Genomic DNA, 15,910 nt, shown 5'->3' on the forward strand with positions numbered 1-15,910 from the left:
CATCTCTACTAAAAATACAAAAAATTAGCTGGGTGTGGTGGCAGGTGCCTGTAGTCCCAGCTACTTGGGAGGCTGAGGCACGAGAATGGCGTGAACCTGGGAGTCGGAGCTTGCAGTGCGCTGAGATTGCGCCACTGCACTCCAGCCTAGGCAAGAGGGCGAGACTCCATCTCAAAAAAAAAGAATTGAGAACTATGTCCATATAACAACTTGTATATGAAGATTCATAGCAGCATTATTCATAATACCCCCAAAATGGAAACAATCCAATGTACATCATCTGATGATTAGATAAATGTGATATTCATGCAACAGAACATTATTAAGTCATTAAAAGGAATAAAATACTGATACATGTTACAGCATAAATGAACCTTGAAAACATTATGCTTAGTGAAAGGAGTCAGACACAAAATGCCACATATTTTACGATTCCATTTATATGTAATGTCTAGAATAGACAAATCCATAGAGACTGAAAGTAGGTTAGTGGTTGCCAGGAGCTCAGGGGAGAAAAGAGTGGGGAGTTACCACCAATATGTATGAAATCTTTCAGCAGTGATACAAATGCTCTGAAATTAGATAGTGGTGATGCTTGCACACAACTTTGTGATTATACCGATCAAACTAAACTATAATAAAAAAGCCTCACCAACATTTTAAAACTTTGGAGGTAGCCAATAACAATACTTAATATTTTATGGCACTTATGTGCCAGGCTGTATGCAAAATCCATCAGATTTTAACCCATTTACTCCTCACTACAAGTTTATGACATACTGTAGTTCTATTGAAACTGACCCAGTAGTCCCATAGACTGTTCTCTTGGATAAACATAGAAATTGACCTTTCTCATTTTACAACTTGAAACTTATATTTGTTTTATCTGAGTTCCTTTCTCAGGAAAGGACCTTCAGACCTCTCAAAAAATAATAATAAAAATAAAACTATCAAAAAACTGAAATTCCCCATATCACTGCATCAGATGCCAGACCCCTCATTCATCATGATTGCCTTCTTGTCCCTCCCTAGTTTCTGTTTTCTTCTATGTTGTTACATTTCTTCCTTGCTGTATAAACCCCTGGTTTTAGTCTGTCAAACAGATGGATTTGAGGCTGATCTCCCATCTCCTCAGCTGCAGCGTCCTATTAAAGACTTCTCTCTTCTCAATACTTGTCGTCTTAGTGACTGGCTTTCTGTTCAGCAAGCAGCAGGACCTAGACTGAACGCCTGGTGTTTTGGTAACACTATTACTATACTTATTTTTCAGAGGAGGAAACCTGAACTCAGAGAGGTTGAGCAACTTGCATAAGGTTACAAAAGTAAGGGACAGAGTTGGGATTCACATCCAAGTGTTCTGATACAAAAGTACATTGAACCAGTACATTATTTAGTTTGTCACTGTGACTGTGTAACAAAAGCCAAAGGAAAGGTAAATAGGAATATATATATATATATATAAATACATATATATATATAAATACATATATATATATTTTAATACAGGTTCTTGCTCTGTCACCCAGGCTAGAGTGCAGTGGCACGATCATGGCTCACTGCAGCCTCAACCTCAGAAACTCAAGCTATCCTCCCACGTCAGCCTCCCAAGTAGCTGGAATCACAGGCCCACACCACCAAGCCCAGCTAATTTTTTATATTTTCAGTAGAGACAGAGTTTTGCCATATTGGCCAGGCTGATCTTGAACTCCTGGGCTCAAGCGATCTGCCCACTTCAGTCTCTCAAACTGCTGGAATTACTGGTGTGAGACCCTGAATCCAGACAGCAAATAATTTAAAAGATAATTCATTTTCAAATGAATTATTGTGCCTTCTGGAGGATACTGGAAAATCTTATCTTTTAAAACAGGAGAGTAAAACAATTTATTATTAATTTTCCTGGGTTAAAAAAGGTCTTTGCTGGCATTTATATTTCAGCATGCAAATCCCAAAGCTTCCATATTAATTCTTTTTGAAAGGTGGATTTTATTAAATCTCTGCATTTCTATCTGCAGTGCTCAATAAAATTAGAAATATTCACTTTATTTTGAAGTGGAAGCTGGACAAAACAGGACGGGGCACTTGGCTCTGATAATTGACCAGGGCCGAGTTTCTTTGAATGCTGCCAACTCAAGCAGACACAGCGAGAATGGCTGCAAACAGTAGGATTCAGTTCATACTGGCAAGTTTGGCCAGGCTCCACTTTGTCTCTGCACAGAGGGGAGCACTTCAGAGCAAGTGAAGACTATTTTCTGCCACGCCAAGATTAATCTGCTATGGGCTCACTCATGTTAAATTTCTAGAATTTTGAAGAGAAGACTGTTTCTTGTCCCAAAGAGGGCTGTTTAGTAGGAAATGTCTAGTTCCAATGTAGTTATTGAATATCTTGAGAACAGGAAAATCTTCATGTAAAGTCATAATGGAGGGACCACATGGTTCAGGGCAGTGACTATGTGCTGGAGACAGCAATAACTCTGCTTGTTTCCACTCTTGCCCACTATAATCCATTTCCACACAGTAGCCGGAATATGAGCATAAGGCTAGAAAAAACCTAAAATCATAATATTTTACTTTTCTAATTGCTTTCCATTGCACTTGACACCCAAAGTCCTTACGGTGGCCTGTAAAGGCCTACAAAATCTGACCCCTGGCTATATATCTGACCCTGATCTCCTACTTCTAGTTTTTTAAAACAACAAATTGCAAAGAAAGAAGAGTTGGACACAGAGCTATAGGTTTAAAGAAACTTAAGAGATCTTTATAGATCTCTTTTTCCCACATGCTATGTGTGGGTCCTGTTGGCGTCTTAATTGAACAAAACAACTATAAAAATATAAAGCAATTAGAGTAACTTGAATATGGATTGTATATTGGCATTAATTATTATTAATTTTTAGGTGTAATAATGGTAAAGTAATTAGTATATTTTAGAGAGTCCTTATCTTTTAGAGATCCTTATGCAGATGAAAGAATACAATATCTGAGATTTGCTTCAAAATAATCTAGTGGGTAGAGGAAGAAGTGGGGAGGTATAAATGAAACAGGATTGGCTATGAGAAGATAGTTATTGAAGATGGATGGTAAGCTTATACTATTTATACTGGGAGTTTATTATGCTATTCTCTCTACTTCCCCTTGGGTCCTTGACAGGACTTTGCTGAAATAAAAAATCATTTGAGTAATTGCCTCTGGAAGAACTCAGTAAGAGAACAAAGTCAGTTTGCACAATGGGGAAGAATCTTTGAATTTAAGCTTTATTTTTAATCAATTTACACATTGATTTAATTTTTTTTTTTTTGAGATGGAGTCTCCCTCTGTTATCCGGGCTGGAGTAAAGTGGCGTGATCTCAGCTCACTGCAACCTCTGCCTTCCAGATTCAAGCAATTTTCCTGCCTCAGCCTCCTGAGTAGCTGGGATTATGGGCATGCGTCACCAAGCCTGGCTAATTTTTTTTTTGCATTTTCAGTAGAGACGGGGTTTCACTATGTTTGCCAGGCTGGTCTCGAACTCCTGACCTTAAGTGATCCGCCCGCCTCGACCTCCCAAAGTGCTGGGATTATAGGAGTGAGCCACCATGCCCAGCCCCACTGGTTTAATTTTTGATTTAGCAATCCTGTTTCCATTCCAGTTGGATATTTTAACATTTCTATAAGCATCTAAAACAATTGTCCCTTTTCTTTTCTTTCTTTTCTTTTTTACTTTCTTTTCTTTTCTTTTCTTTTCCCTTCTCTCCTCTCCTCTCCTCTCCTCTTTTCTTTTCCTTTTATTTTGAGACAGAGTCTTGCTCTGTCACCTAGGCTGGAGTGCAGTGGCACAATCTTGGCTCACTACAACCTCCACCTTCTGGGTTCAAGCAATTCTCAGCCTCAGCCTCCCAAGTAGCTGGGACTACAGGTGCCCTCCACCATGCCTGGCTAATTTTTGTATTTTTTGTAAAGATGAGGTTTCACCATCTTGACCAGGCTGGTCTTGAACTCCTGACTCATGATCTACCTGCCTCAGCCTCCCAAAGTGCTGGGATTTCAGGCATGAGCCATCACTCCCAGTCAACTACTGTCCTTTTTCTATTGAAAGAAGAGGGAAGTAAGGCTATAACTTGTCTTACATTCCCCTTTGTATCACCAATGCTTAGCACATAATAACGAACAAAAAGTATTTACTGAATTAATATACGAGCAACTAAAATTCTTACTACCTTCTCCTTTATTCATTTCAAAGATATTTATAAACATCCTACCACATGCTAGCAAAGACCTTGTCACATTAGCACCTAGGGGAAGCGTTCGAGCCAGAGGGAAATGTATATTTTTATTTATTTATTTATTTATTTATTTGAGAAAGAGTCTCTCACTCTGTCAGCCAGGCTGGAGTGCAGTGGTGCCATCTGGGCTCGCTGTAACCTCCACCTCCCAGGTTCAAGTGATTACCCTGCCTCAGCCTCCCAAGTAGCTAGGATTACAGGCTCAAGCAACCGCGCCTGGCTAAATTTTGTATTTTTAGTAGAGATGAGGTTTCTCTATGTTGGTTGGCCAGGCTGGTCTTGAACTCCTGACCTCAGGTGATCCACCCACCTCGGCCTCTGAAAGTGCTGGGATTATAGGTGTGAGCCACCACACCCGGCCTATTTACTTATTTATAGAGACAGGGTCTTGCTCTGTCGCTCAGACTGGAGTGCAGTGGCACAATCACAGCTCACTGCCACCTGGATCTCCTGAACTCAGAGGATCCTCCTGCCTCAGCCTCCCAAGTAGCTGGGACTACAGGTGCATGCCACCATGCCCAGCTAATTTTTAAAACTTTTTTTATAGATAAGGTCTCACTATGTTGCCCAGGCTGATCTCAAACTCCTGAGTCTAAGTGGTCCTCCTAATACGGCCTCCCAAAGTACTGGGATTAAATACATGACCCACCATGTCTGGCAAAATATACATTTAAAGGCCCAGTGTGAAGAAACTTGCTGTGTTCAGAAACAAAAAAAAAAAGGCATTTGTGGCTGAAATGTAATGTGAAAGCTGATCAAAAGAATTGTGTAATTCTTGTCATACCCAACTTAATCAGAGTCCAGGGGGAGAAAGCATTCAAGGCGCAGAGCAACTGTTATAAAAACTGAATTTTCTGCAAGCCCAGCTTGCTGTAACCCTAAGACCAATTTTACCTAGTAACTGCTGAAGCAATCTGCCTTGACTCTTAAGACTGGTTTTATTTACCACTGTTACTCCCCACCCAGAGCTTGCCAGCTCCCAAAAGTTTCTCTAGTGCCAATGAGATTTCTTTCAAAACAATACATATCATTTCTCTTTCTAATAAAATTCCCAACCTTCTCTTGCTTCTTCCAACACACCAAAGACAACACCAGCCTGAGTTTATGCCCGGAATGGCAATTCTGTGATTTCCAAATAAAGCATTTAATAGAGAGATCTATCTCTATATTTTATTTGACTTTGACAATGACAGAGTGGGAGAGAAGTTGGAAAGGGGATCAGACATATGTATCCAGGGGCCAGAACCTATTGGGCTTTATAGGCCATTGTAAGGGATTTTGTTTTAAGTGCAATAGAAAGCCATTAGGAAAGCAAAACTATAATCTTTTTTTTCTAACCTAGTTTTCATTTTCTATATGATGTAGATGGATTGTAGTGGGGGCAAGAGTATATGAGTATATATTTGGATTTGCATAGGCAATGTCTCTTCTCAATGGGGCTCACCCAGGATTCCCTGTTTACTATTGCACCCATTCATCTTGCACTGCCAGGCCCTCTTCCCTGTTTTACTTGGCTTTCCAAAGTACTTAGCACCTTCTAGTGTACTACATAACTTATATACTTATTATTTGTTGCCTTCCTTTCTCCTAGTAGAATATAAACTCTTTAAGAACAAGGATATTTGCCTCTTTTGTTCATGGACTATCCAAGAATCTAGGAAGGACATTGCCTGACACATAATAGGCATTCAACAAATATCTGTGGAATAACAAATAAACGAGTGGCAGGATTCAAGGTGACAGAATTAAAGGAGGGGCTGTCCCTTTATGCCTCATACATTTTTTAATTACAGAATTTTTTAACAGTTATGTTTTATCTTTGTTATTAAAAATGATGAATTACAGAATTACAAATTATGTGTTTGATTTTGAAAAGATGTTCATAAAGATATAGTGTCACTGGTCATTTGAATTTTGAAAACCCTAGTTTTTACTTTATAGTAAAATAAAGGATGTGTTCAATATGAGTCAAAGCTATCATTAAAAACCTTGCCAGGGCCAACTATGTCTCATTACAGAAGTGTAGAACACGTTTTGGTAGTGTAAAAGAAATTTAGTTAAATTCTAAATGGCTTTATCCTGTATAAATGTCCATTGATTTAGGTCTTTCTCTCTTTTTAGACCATTAGCTCCTTGAGTACAGGGGTTGAATCTTACTTAATTTTAGGTTCCTCTAAGCAAGGCTCAAATCTCATCTCTTTAATAAAAATTTTCTACCTTCCTAAAGTAATCTTTCATTTTCTATGCATGTGCAGTAAATAAAGAGTGTAAATTTTCCTGAATATGAAACCAATCCAATAGTCCTATAGACTGTTCTTTTTGATAAACATAGAAATTGACCCTTCTGATCTTAAAGCTCGAATCTTATACTTGTTTGATCTGAGTTCCTTCCTCAAGAAAGGATCTTCAGGCCTCTCGAGAAAGTATCAAAGATGGGCACTCACCAGATCACCACACCAGATGCCTACTTGCCCCTCCCTACTTCTTATTTTTTACACATTGTTACATTTCTTCCCTGCTATACATTTCTTCCCTTAGTTTTAGTCAGTTAAGGAAATGGATTTGAGACTGAGATCACATCTTCTCAGCTGCAGCACCCGATTAAAGCCTTCTTCCTCCTTGGCAATACTTGTCATCTCAGTGATTGGTTTTCTGTGCAGCGAGCAGCAGGACCTAAACTGAACCTCTGGTGTTTTGGTAACAAATAGTTTAGGTCGCAAGTTCTTAGATCATTTTTCTTCTCATACAATTCTCAAAATGTCCTAGTATTTTCAATTTCATTATTTAAGCTGTAACTCCTAAACTTCTCTGTAGTTCTGAGAAGGGGCACAAACATACATTATCAGTTTTAAAAACAGTAGACAGGCTGGCATCTTAGACCATAATCTTTGAAGTCAGATATCTGTGATACTAACTCTGTCCTTTACTAATGGCATCACCTTGGACAACCTCCCTGAGTATGTTTTTCTTTTATTTTCTTTCTTTCTTTCTTTTTTTTTTTTTTTTTGAGATGGAGTCTTGCTCTCATCACACAGGCTGGAGTGCAACGGCACGATCTCGGTTCATGCAACCTCCGCCACTTGGGTTCAAGTGATTCTCCTGCCTCAGTCTCCCGAGTAGCTGGGATTACAGGTGCCTGCCACAATGCCCAGCTAATTTTTGTATTTTTAGTAGAGACAGGGTTTTGCCATGTTTGCCAGTCTCATCTCAAATGCCTGAGAGTATCTCTTTACTTTTTGAGACGGAGTCTTGCTTTGTCACCCAGGTTGGAGTGCAGTGGTGTGATCTGGGCTCACTGCATGCTCCGCTTCCTGGGTTCATGCCATTCTCCTGCCTCAGCTTCTCAAGTAGCTGGGACTACAGTCTCCCGGCTAATTTTTTGTATTTTCTGTAGAGACAAGGTTTCACCATGTTAGTCAGGATGGTCTCAATCTCCTGACCTCATGATCTGCCCGCCTCAGCCTCCCAAAGTGCTGGGATTACAGGCATGAGCCACCGTGCCCTGCCCTGTTTTCTTTTCTTTAAAACTAGGGATAGCAAAACCTAATTTGAAGGAAAACTTTGAGAACTAAATGAAATAATATGCACAAATCACCAACTATAGTGTCTGACACAAAGAAGATGCTTAAAAACTGGCATGTTTTACTATTTATCAAGAAACAGTAACAGAAATATCAAAGTTTACTATTATTAGTCATTCGGTTTTTATTTCTTTGTGTTTTTATTGAACTTTTTTGTATCTGCATTTTGTTTTCTCTTGGACACCAAAATGTAAGCTGCTCATGGCAATTTCCATTTCTGTTTTGTTTATTATGCCTGGAGCAGTGATGGGTATAATAAATAAGTATTGATTGAATTAAGCTAAACAAGATGTTTGGCCTCTGAGTTTAGGCATCAGGAATTAATATTGAATCTCTAACATTGTTCATTGCCTAGGAACAATGCCTATGGAACATCAATGGGTGTATGGTTTTCTACTAGAGTTATTAAACATATTTATTGAGTACCCAATATGTGGCAAGCCCTGTGCTTGGTACAAGAGGGTAGTGCAAGTCGGAAAGAATTTTCAAAAACTGGTTTAACACTATGAGATTCATTTGTGTATATATATATTTTTTCTGTTATTTTTGTTAATGTACATAGTAGCACTTTAATCCATTTGCTGCAGTTCTGTCATGTTTTGTATTAAGACCAATTTACTTGACATTGTATGTGCTTGGCATTAAAAACAGGATAAGAATTCTATTTTCAAAAGGGGCATAGTTAACTGTTGGACTCTCTGCCAAAGTAATTTTCCCTCCCTTCTTTTAACCTCCCAAGGAGACAATTGGTTACATTCTAAGCAGATGCTTGCTCAGAGAGTGGGCAGCAAGCCGTGGGCAGTCTGCTCATTTAATTTTAAGCAAGATCTTTGTGTTTTTTATTATATTAATTAGTGTATTGGCAAGGTTGAATGGGATTTTTAAAGCAGCAGGGTTTTTGCTGATCCCTTAATTTGCAGTTTGTGATGGCTCTTTTGTTTTTGTTTTTGTTTAATTTTTTTTTTCACTCATTAAACACTCGAATCTAGCATTAGCTGTGACTCTCAGTAATTCTGGATCTTTAGGGAGTAATGTATAAAGACAGATGGTGGTTATGACGAGGAGAGCAAAATGCAATTTCTCTTTGGTACTACCTTGAAAGTGGGCCACTGTCCTATTTTTTGCATGTAGACAGGCATTTAACTGTAGTTAATGAGCCCGGAGAGAGAAGATACCACACTGTAGGTACTTTTAGTGATTTTTAAAAAACTCTTCAATGTTTTGTTCAACCTTTAGATTATGCAAATAAAAGATTCTTGTTTTAGACATTTTGGCCTGGTGAAGAGAAGACTGGAAGAAATGCATTGGGAAAGAATTTATTTGTATAATTGAATGTTGAGGGAGATTTTCCTATTGTCTATGAGTTAACTACTTGTCTTCTCATCACTGTTGAGGGAAAAGACATTCCATATGTTACCCCATCTAATCCTCACCATAACTATCTTATTTAATAAATCTCAGTCTAGTCCAGTTTAATGGTTCATTCTCAAATTCTCTACTCCCAGTGCAGGCTTGACCCATGGCTTTGAGGAGAAAACTACACAGGCAGCTCTTGTATCCCTCTGTCCAGCACTTATTAAGGAAATTGTCTATAACTTAAAAATAAATTTTGTTAAGTATTCAAAAATTTTAATACTCTAGGGCTTGGAGTCGGTGGTGTGGTGGGATGGGGTTGGAAAATGCAAAGGAGTTCTTACTGAGGAAAATGTTAGAATTAACGAGTGACGAATTAGTGAATAGATGCTGCTATGGTTTGAATGTGTCCCTCAAAGTTCATGTGTTGGAAACTTAGTTTCCAATGCAACAGTGTTGAAAGAGAAGATCTTTAAGAGGATTAATGATGTTATCACAGGAGTGAGTTAGTCCCATGTTATCATGGGAGTAGGTTCTTGATAAAATAATGAGTTAATCTCCCTCCCCCTTCACCCTCTGTCTGTCTCTGTCTCTTTCCCTGGCCCTTCTGCCTTCCACCATGGGATGATGCAGCAAGAAGGCCCTCACCAGATGCAGCCCCTCAATCTTGGACTTCCCGGACTCGAGAACTGTAAGAAATAGATCTCTGTTTTTTATAAACTTACCCAATCTGTGGTATTCTGTAATGGCAACACAAAACCAACTAAGCCTTATGGTAACTTAACTTAGCTTTATGGTTAATTTGGCAATATAGTAAAACATCTCATTTTCAAACAGGTTTCTTACATATATGTATGTTTTGCTTTTTTTTTTTTGAGACAGGGTCTTGCTATGTTGCCCATGCTAGAGTGTAGTGGCTAGTCACAGGTGCAATCATAGGTCACTGTAGCTTCCAACTCCTAGACTGAAACAATCCTCCTGCCTCAGTCTCCTGAGTAGCTGGGGCTATAGGCATGCTGTGGTTCCATATGTTTTGATAAATTATCAATGTAACAAGTAAAGTTCATGTAAAAAGATCATAACCAAACCAGCTGTCCCAAAATGAATGGAACTTTTACTTTTCAAAGTTACTACTCCATTTTTTGAACACTTTATAACTGCTGAGGAGGGAATAAGATAAAATAGGCAATCCTATCTTCCTCCCTCCACCGTGAGACCATATGAGTTGTTTGGGAACCACTGGGATTCTAAAAAAAAATAAAACCTATGCCTCAAGCATTCTCTTTTCTTCTTTTCTTTTCTTTCTTTTCTCTTCTCTCTCTCTTTCTCTCTCTCTCTCCCCCACCTTCCTCCCTCCCACCTTTCTTTCTTTTGACAGAGTCTCACTCTGTTGCCCAGGCTGGAGTGCAGTGGCATGATCTTGGCTCACTGCAGCCTCCGCCTCCTGAGTTCAAGTGATTCTCCTTGCCTCAGTCTCCCAGGTAGCTGTGATTACAGGCGCCCACCATCATGTCCAGCTAATTTTTCTAGTTTTAGTAGAGATGGGGTTTCACCATGTTGGCCAAACTGGTCTCAAACTCCTGACCTCAAGTGATCCACCTGCCTTGGCCTCTAAAAGTGCTAGGATCACAGGCGTGAGTCACTGCACCTGGCCAAGCATTCTTTAGGAAAAGAAAAATATGTATATGAAGAGTCATTATTTAAGTCATTTATTATAAAATAGACAATTTATAAATGAACATGTACAATGATGTTCACATTCTGAGAGTTATTCTGTCTTGAAAAAGCATCAGTCATTGTATCTAAAATTAATTTTTATATACACTGTCTCTTTTTGCTTTATTTTTACATACCTTTTTCGAAGTAAATGATGCTTGAAAGAGTACATGGCATAGTTTTTGAAATGAAGTGTTCTCTTCATTCACTGATAATGAGAAATGGTAGATGAAAACAGAAATAATGAGAAATGTGTGGTATTGGAAACGACGACTGGGACTGTTGACATGTTTTAGGATCTAAAACGTAATTATTTTGGAAAAAGCAGCAGCATAAGCATTTTGAAAAAGACTAGCATAAAGTATTCGTAAAGTGTCTGAATGCTTTTTTCTCAGAAATGGTCTGCAGTAGCTACAAAACATTAGTGATGATACCTTAGAAGGGATGTTTGCATTATAGTTTGATTTTTAAACTTCCATTTAAATTTTTATTATGTACTATTTATTCTAGGTAGGCACCCATGAATGACTTGTTGATGATAAAAGGTTAGTCATGAGGTGTCCATGTGGCTTATCATCTTCCAGAGCAAGAATTTTCTCTGTAAGACAGCATGTGGCTTCTGCTGTTTCCTACTCTTCCTTTGAACATCCTTGTAAGGAAATAACTCATCTTGGAAAATTATATAGAACGGTATAGAACACTGGACAAAAGAATTATCTTTGGAATCAAATCAACCCGGCCTTGAGTCCAGGCTCCATACCTTACTGGCTGTGACACTTTTAACAAGTTACTTAATCTCTTTTAACCTCCGTTTTCTTTTTTCTGAGGGAGGTGGGGGACCGAGTTTCACTCTTGTTGCCCAGGCTGGAGTGCAATTGAGAGGTCACAACGTGCTGGTGGCCCTTGCTCCCTCTCAGCGCCTCCTCTGCCTTGGCGTCCACTCCAGCCATGCTTCAGGAGCCCTTCAGCCAGCCACTGCACTGTGGGAGCCCCTCTCTGGGCTGGCCGAAGCCAGAGCCCGCTCCCTCTGCTTACCGGGAGATGTGTAGGGTGGGAACCGGGTCCGCCTGCCATGCTCGCGGGTCAGCGCGGGTTCTGGGTGGGAGTGGGCTCCGGTGCGTGAGGCTGGCTGAAGCCTCGGGCCCCAGGCAGTGAGGAGCTTAGCACCTGGGCCAGCAGCTGCAGAGGGGGCGCTGAGTTCCCCGGCATTGCTGGCCCACCCACACCACGCTCAAATTCTGCCAGGCCTCAGTCGCCTCCCCAAGGGGCAGGGCTTGGGACCTGCAGCCTGCCATGCCTGAAACCCCCGCAGTGGGATCCCTCATGGCTGGAGCCTCCCTGACTCACTGCCCCCTGCTTGTCGGTGACCGGTCCCATCGACTGCCCAAGGGCTGAGAAGTGCAGGTGCAGCTTGGGACTGGCCAGCAGCTTTGCCCCTGGCCCTGGGGCAGGATCCGCTAGGCAAAGCCGGCTGGGCTCCTGAGTCAGGTGGGTACTTGGAGAACTTTTATGTCTAGCTAGAGGATTGTAAATGCACCAGTCAGCACTCTGTGTCTAGCTAGAGGATTGTAAATGCACCCATCAGCACTCTGTGTCTAGCTCAGGGATTGAAAACACAGCAATCAGCACCCTGTCAAAGCGGACCAATCAACTCTCTGTAAAACAGACCAATCATCAGGATGTGGGTGGGGCCAGATAAGGGAATAAAAGCTGGCTGCAGGCGTCAGCAGTGGCAACCTGCTCAGGTCCTCTTCAAGAGTGTGGAGGCTGTGTTCTTTAGCTGTTTGTAATAAGTCTTATTGCTGCTGATTCTTCGGGTCTGCACTGCCTTTATAAGCTGTAACACTCACTGTGAAGGTCTGCAGCTTCACTCCTGAAGCCAGCGAGACCATGAACCACCAGAAGGAAAAAACTCTGAACGTGTTCAAACATCAGAAGGAGCAAACTCCAGATACACCATCTTTAAGTATTGTAACACTCAACAGGAGGCTCTGCAGCTTCATTCTTGAAATCAGTGAGACCAAGAACTGACCAATTCCGGACACACAATGGTGCGATCTTGACTCACTGCAACCTCTGCCTCATGTGTTAAAGTGATTCTCGTGCCTCAGCCACCAAGTAGCTGGGATTACAGGCATGCGCCACCACGCCCAGCTGATTATATATCTTTAGTAGAGACAGGGTTTCTCTATGTTGGTCAGACTGGTCTCGAACTCCTGACCTCAGGTGATCTGCCCGCCTTGGCCTCCCAAAGTGCTGGGATTACAGGCGTGAGCCACTGCACCTGGTCTAACCTAGGTCTTCTAAATAAATGTAATAAATAGAGAAGGAAGCTGGGCTTAGTGGCCCATCCCAGAGTTTTTGTAATCCCAGAAACTCAGGAGGGTCACGCCCGAGGATCACTTGAGCTGATATTTATAAAATGTTTAGAACAGTGCCTGGCAGATAGTAAAAACTATATACGTTATTTGTTCAATAACTAACTATAACAGTTTTTTGATTACAATACCTTAAAACAAGTCCATATTTACATTTTTAGGGTAACTTAGTATGAATTGAGTCTCAGAAGAAATATCTGTGACATATTCATACGAGGTCCAATTTTGCATTTTCATTGTTTCTTGTACTACTTGTTATTTTTCTCCAAATGGATCTTTATTTTGATCCATTTAGTTGCAGGCAGGGGTGGGGGAGTTAAGATTTAGTGATTTATCTTTACAAGGCTTTTTTTTGGTATGCTAACTTGGTTTATTAGACACATAATCTGGCGTTCAGCCCTAATGCCTTTACCAGCATTTCCAACTGGAACATAAGGGCATAGGAAAGTAACAGAAGAATTAATCTTTGTTTTTGTGTGTTTTTTTATTTCTTTGGCTCAGGTGACCAGAGGGACCGATACAAAGAAAATACGTTGGTTCCAAGACTGGTAGTGAGCCCCACCTTCAAATATACTGGTATGCTTTTAAAATTGGAAACTTTTCATTTTAGATGAGGTTGTGACAGATTTTACTTTGAAGCAGACAGCTTTCATTCTTGATGAAGATCCACTTGTTCAATATGCACCATTATTATTGGCTCTGAAGTAGTATTTAGGGAAAGGCATGTCTCTAGTTTTCCTTCTGGGAGCAGTTTACTAGATGCCGAAGCAGTTTAATCCTTTAAAACGAAACAAAACAAAACATGTAATTAGCTCTAATTAAAAAATACTTTTACTGTTTAAAACAATTTGTTTTTCTAACATTTCATTCTTTTCTTTGTTTTCTAATTACAGTTACTATACTCATAATAATTTCAAATCTAGTAACTGTAATAAATAATCTCATTGACTGACAAGGAATTTCTCAAACAAGCAGTCATTACTTTGTGCATTATATGGGACCATAGAAATAGCTATGTGGCCAGGTACGGTGGCTCACACCTATAATCCCAGCACTTTGGGAAGCCAAGGTGGGTGGATCATTTGAGATCAGGAGTTCCAGGCCAGCCTGACCAACATGGTGAAACCCCATCTCTACTAAAAATGCAAAAAAATTAGCTGAGCATGGTGGTGCATGCCAGTAGCCCTAGCTACTCAGGAGGCTGAGGCAAGAGAATTGCTTGAACCTGGGAGGTGGAGGTTGCAGTGAGCCGAGATAGAGTCACTGCACTCCAGCCTGGACAACAGAGCAAAACGCCATCTCAAAATAATAATAGTAACAGTGCAGGCTGAAACTATGAAAAGCAATCTTAATAAAGAGAAAAATTACAACTGTTCTGTAATCTTCTGTCAAAACATTAAAAACAAGCTGAGCATGGTGGTGAAACCAGCCCAGTAGTTCCATAGACAGTTGATTGACCCTTCTGCTGTTAAAGCTTGAAAGTTGTATTTGTTGTATCTGAATTCCTTCCTCAGGAAACAACCTTCAGGCTGCTCAACAAAGGTATCAGAGAACTGAAACTCACCAGATCACCTTACCAGATGCCTCCTTGCCTCTCCCTAGGTCTTGTTTCGTTACACGTTGTTACATTTCTTCCCTGCTATACAAACCCCTAGTTTTAGTCAGGGAGATGGATTTGAGATTGAGCTCCCATCTCCTCAACTGCAGCACCTGATTAAAGCCGCCTTTCTTGGCAATACTTGTTGTCTCAGTGCTTGGCTTTCTGTGCAGTGAGCAGCAGGACTTAGACCAAACCCCTGGTGTTTCAGTAACAGTGGTTCACACTTACAATCCCAGCATTTTGGGAGCTGAGGCGGGAAGATTGCTTGAGCCCAGGAGTTTGAGACCAGCCTGGGCAACATAGCGAGAGCTCATCTCTACAAAAATGAAAAATTAGCCAGGTATGGAGGCACATGCCTGTGTGTAGTTCCAGCTACTTAGGAGGCTGAGGTGGGAGGACCACCTTGAGCTTAGGAGGTCGAGGCTGCAGTGAGCTGTGATGGTGCCACTGCAATCCAGCCTGAGCAACACAGAGAGACCCTGTCTTAAAAAAAACCCACAAGACTGTCTTATTTTTAGTTATGAATGTATAGGAAATTTAAAAATAGTAAAATTAGTATTTAGTACACTGTTATTTGAAACATTAGATATCTTGAGAATTAAAATGCTTTAATTATAAAATCAACTTATCACAAGTAGTTTAAATAGTATTTGCCTTCTTCTCATTACACAATTTATGATATGGAGAGAGTAACTTTTCCTTTTCTTTTTTTTTTTTAGAGACAATATCTAGCTCTGTCACCCAGGTTGATGTGCAGTGGCTCGATCATAGCTCACTGCAGCCTTGAACTCCTGGGCTCAAGCAATCCTCCTGCCTCAACCTTCCAAGCAGCTGGAACTACACGTGTGCTACCATGCCCAGCTAATTAAAAAAACATTTTTTTTTTTTTTTGTAGGAACAAGGTCTTACTTTATTGCCCATGCTGGTCTTGAACTCCTGGATTCAAGCAATCGTCCTGCCTCTGCCTCCTGGTACTGTTAGAATTACAGGAGTGAGCCACTGCACCTGGCCAAGGGAGCATCT

The sequence above is a fragment of the Chlorocebus sabaeus genome, chromosome 7 (assembly GCF_047675955.1).
Source record: "Chlorocebus sabaeus isolate Y175 chromosome 7, mChlSab1.0.hap1, whole genome shotgun sequence".
Taxonomy (NCBI): Eukaryota; Metazoa; Chordata; class Mammalia; order Primates; family Cercopithecidae; genus Chlorocebus; species Chlorocebus sabaeus.